Source organism: Solanum verrucosum, unplaced genomic scaffold, assembly GCF_900185275.1.
Source record: "Solanum verrucosum unplaced genomic scaffold, falcon-dt-bn FXZP01000594.1, whole genome shotgun sequence".
Classification (NCBI taxonomy): domain Eukaryota; kingdom Viridiplantae; phylum Streptophyta; class Magnoliopsida; order Solanales; family Solanaceae; genus Solanum; species Solanum verrucosum.
Genome location: NW_026020468.1, coordinates 20,211 through 25,281, shown reverse-complemented (window position 1 = coordinate 25,281; position 5,071 = coordinate 20,211).

Below are 5,071 nucleotides of genomic sequence, written 5' to 3'. Positions count from 1 at the left end.
GTGTGTAATCCAACCTCTTACATGTGTAATTCCATGTCATTTTCCAATGACATGTAAGAAACTAAATGTTAAGAAAATAAAAAAAACCCAAATATTTAACTTTTGGAAATTTTTGAATAGTCATGTTCTTCAACCTCCATATATGCTCACAATTTGAGCACCAAATTCATGTCAAATAGAAGAATTTTTTTTTATTTGGCTTGAAATTTCAACTAGAGGTTCATAAACACAAAACTTACTAGCCACAATCACAAATTTGAATTAATTTTACAAATTCATAAGACCCATTTGTTGTTCTTCAAGTTTTCTCAAACTTATCAATGGAGTTTTCAACTTTTTCAATACCCACAATCAGTCTTTACGTTAATCCATATCATACCTTCTCTTTAAATCCAACACAAATAATGGTTTCAACTTTTAAAATTAAAAACATTAAAAATTTAGATAAAGGGGGCTGAAAAAAGAAATTAGGTGCGGGGTTTGATTTGTTGCAAAAGGATCGTGGATTGAAGAAGAAGAAAAAAAAGAGTATATGACGGGTGATTTCGAAGAAAAAAAAAGAGAATGAATGTGGTGGGTAATTTTGTTGAAGAAGAAGAGAAGAAAGTTTAGGGTTATGGGTGGGAAGAGTGGTGGAGAAGAAGAGAAATTGGGGCGGGGGCGGGGGCGGGGGCGGGGTTGGGTGGGGTGGGAGAGGGTTAATGAAGTGTTGTTATACCCCATTTTAACCAGGTCAAAATAGTGTACAACATTCTGGTGATTTCCAAATTAATAACTAACTTAACAAGTCGCCACCTAATTATTACGGTTAATTAGGACACCTAAATTGATTAAAGTCATGTCTAAAGTTAACTTCATTTTAAGGTCTACTAAACATGAGATTCTAGGTAAGGGTTCAACTAATCTAAAGGGAAGGGGTTAGGCATCCTTTAAGATCCATTAAAAATGATTAACCGGCCGAACTTGATTAATTAATTAGGCTAAGTGTAAAAAAGTAAAAATTATAATATAAATGCTAAATGTCAAATAGCTTTAATAATGGTACTTGTAAAACAATATTTTTTATAAAAATTCCTTCTTGTTAAAGGCAAATTGCAATTAAAAGTTTATGAAAACATTTGTTTTATTCTTGGTTGAAGCAGACGTGCAAACTCATTTGTATCCAAAGAAAGATTACATTTTGTTTTAAAAGAAATGCTATTTTAAAAACAAATTCATTTTTGTTTACTTAAAAAGAATAAATGTTATTTTCAAACAAGTTCATTTTTTTTATGAAAAATGCATTTTAAACCAAATTCCAGAATCTATACCCATGTGAAAAGTAACAACCTATTATTAACTGAAAAAACAAACATATAGAGCTTAGCTATAGTAACATGTTTCTTAAGAGTCAATCACATACGATAAATAGAAATAAACAGTTAATCACACAAGAGATATTGATCACACTAAAGAGTAAACAAAATCAGTATGAAAAGAAATAAAAGTCATTTTTGGCTTCCACGAGAGATAATGATACTCGGCAATTCACGCTCAGGCAATGAAAGTCGAGACGAGTAGATGACATGCGAATTTCGAGCATATAGGTGGTAAATGATATGTAGATTCCGCAAGCAAAGTGTTGAGTCTCAAAGTGAAACTCTTTGGCTCCGGTGTTCATGCAAAAATAGATAAACAAGATAAAAATGATTAGAAACCTCGAGCAAACATAAGAGCTAGCTAGTAAATAAACTACAAATTATAAAGTTAACATGATTTTAAACTCATACTGAACAAACACTTCTTTTCATTAGTGATACATTATACTTGCTCTAATTCATACAGAAAGAAACAAGTTTTCAGATGACATATTCTCAACATAATCACACTAGACAAAATCTTAAGTTAGTGATTTAGGAAATATAATATGATATCTACAACAAAGAAATAAGATTCTTGATTCCAATTAAAGCCACATGTACATGTTAAAAACAGAGATTAAAAGGAACTAAGAAATAGAGTTGTTGAAGCAAATTAGACACAAGAAACTGATTCATGTATGTGAACTGTTTTGGCACATAGAGCATATTGCCTTACAGTCCCACAAGTTTATAGCACAGAAGAAACAAAGTCACTTTCCAGTTGCACAATTACACCACTATGGAACCAATTCTGATAAGTGTCAGTCCAATACTTTATGCCACACTTATGCTAATAATAGCTTAGACTACATGACATGCAATCTTTACCCAGTTCCGTACCCATACACTGCACACTCATTAATGAAACAAACCGACATCTCAAACGCTTATAACACGACGCATTCAAGGAACAAAGTAATCACCACTCCAAGGTTTGAACTATATATTATCGTTCGTCATTTTTTTTTAAATTCGGAATAAAAAGAAACTGACATGAATTCCTAAACTAATACAAGCACAATGTATAAAAGGATAAAATATAACATGGAAAGGGGGCCGAGATTACCGATTATGGTGCAGTGAACCAAGTCGTCGATCAAGGATCTACACTCGTTCCTTCCACAAAATCAGCAGATAAAGACTAGAGTAGACTCGTTAGATGATATTGAAGTGTAAAATAGTGATGTTCTTGTGAATGTTCAGCCTTTGAGAAAGTAGTTTTGATATTGAAACGATAAGAAAAGGTCCCGTGTTCTGCCTCCACCCTTAGATGAGAGTTTTTGAGATGTATTTATAGGAGAAACACAAGGCTTCTATTCTCATATTTTGAAATTCGAATTCGCACAGATGAAAGGAAAGTCACGAGTTAAGATTTGGCTTCAAAAAGAGCCGTTTGAATCTGCTAAAGTGATTCTCTGCATAGAAAATCAGATTTTCAAAAAGTCTTTTGGCTTCTTCTGTTGACTGATCGGTTGAAAATGAAATAGAGAGGTTCATAGCACTACAGTTTTGCACAAAAATGGAAGAACATAGTCCTGCCATGGTGAGATACGAAATGAAATTTGTGTAGAATAGGGAAAAAGGAAGAAGACAAGCAACGCTCCTAAGAATAGGTTAAAAGTTTTTCCTTTTGAAAAAGGGTAAATCACATAAATATGCTATATTAAAGAAATATTTACCATCTATGTCAATATAATTTTTCTAATTAAATATAACAATTTTTTGGAATTAAGAAAATTGTACATTCGCTTGCCTCTTTCTCTGCCCTTTATTCCTCTTCCTCCGCTCCTTTTTTTTTATTCTTCTTCTTCTTCATCTCTTTCTCTATCATTATTCTCTTCCTCCTCTTCTTTCTTTTTTTTTTTTAGAAAAAAAAATCCTCTTCTCCCTCTTTGAAATTCTCATTTAAATAACTATTTTGAAATCAAATTTTACCCACATTTCATTATTTTACCCAAAAATACGACGAGAAAATGAATGGAAAGATGAAAATTTGTACAAAATCGTGTTTTCAAGCAGAAATTTCAAATCTCTAAAATTACAGCAACAAGAGTTCACCATTGATGGTCATTATAAAGCTTCAAATTTTGAATTAATTATTTGAATTTTACGAATTTGTGATTAGTTTGGATAGGTTGTTCCTACAAATAATTGAAAATGTCGTTTGAAATTTATATCTCAATTTTAAGAGGGTTTGGTTAAGTTCAAATTGATTTTAGGAGAAATATTAGATTAAAACTCGAAAAAGGTGAAGTTTATGGAACTGTATGGCAATTGTATTAAAGTTGTATTAGATATGTTTCATAATTGTATTAAAATTGTATTAAAATCATGAACAATACATTTATAATACATATTACAAACTTCACTCTTTTTTAGTGATATCAACCAAAATAATTTAAGTAACACACCTGTAATACATTTATAATATAGGATGCAATACATTCGTAATACATATTGCAAATGCCGCTCTTTTTCTTAGTGATACAAATCAAAATAATTTATAAGATATATATAATACATGTTTTATTCATGAATAGTACATTTATAATACATATTGCACACTTCACTCCTTTCTTAGTGATACCAACAAGAATAATTTAGGTAACACATTAATAATACCTTTATAAGACACCTACATTACATTTTAGTACATATTGCAACCGTCACTCATTTTCTTAGTGATAAATTAAAATAATTTATAAGACACATATAATATAAGTTTTATTCATAAGCAATCCATTTATAATGCATATTGCAACCATCACACATTTTCTTAGTGATACAAATCAAATAATTTATAAGACACATTTAATATAAGTTTTATTCATGAACAATACATTTCTATTACATATTGCAAACTTTACTCTCTTCTTAGTGATACCAACCAAATGATTTATGTAACACACTTATAATACATGCACACTACATTTTTAATACATATTGCAAACATCACTCGTGTTTTTAGTGATACAAACCAAAACAATTTATAAGATACATATAATACATGTTTTATTCATGAATAATACAAGTTTAATTCAGTCTATATATTATTGTCTTGTCTTGCGTTAGTAACGTTTTTTATTCATTCTTAATTTTCTCTTCTAATTCTAATACACTTTTAATGTAAATTTAATTTATTTTGTAGTTTATTATTTGTTACTATTTGATTACTTGTTTATTCATTATTGATATAAGTTTAATTCACTCTATAGGTCATTGTCTCGTGTTTCATTAGTTACATTTTTTATCCATGCTTAATTCTCTCTTTTAATTCAACTTTAATATTTGTGTAATACACTTTTAATACAAGTTAATTCATTTTACATTTTATTGATTGATTTGTTATGATTGAATTACTTGTTTAATTCATTATTGATACAAGTTTTATTCAGTTTACAAATCACAGAATGCTCTTTCATTTGCTACATTTTGCATGCGTGTTTAATTCACTTCTAATTCAACTTTAATATGTGTGTAGTACATTTTTAATTCAAGTTTAATTCATTTGGCAGTTTATTATGTTTCTTCATTTGTTACGATTAAATTACTTTCTACTCTTTCGTTTGCGATTAGTTTGGATAGGTTGTTCCTACGAATAATTGAAAATATCGTTTGAAGTTTATATCTCAATTTCAAGATGATTTGGTTAAGTTTAGAATTGATTTTAG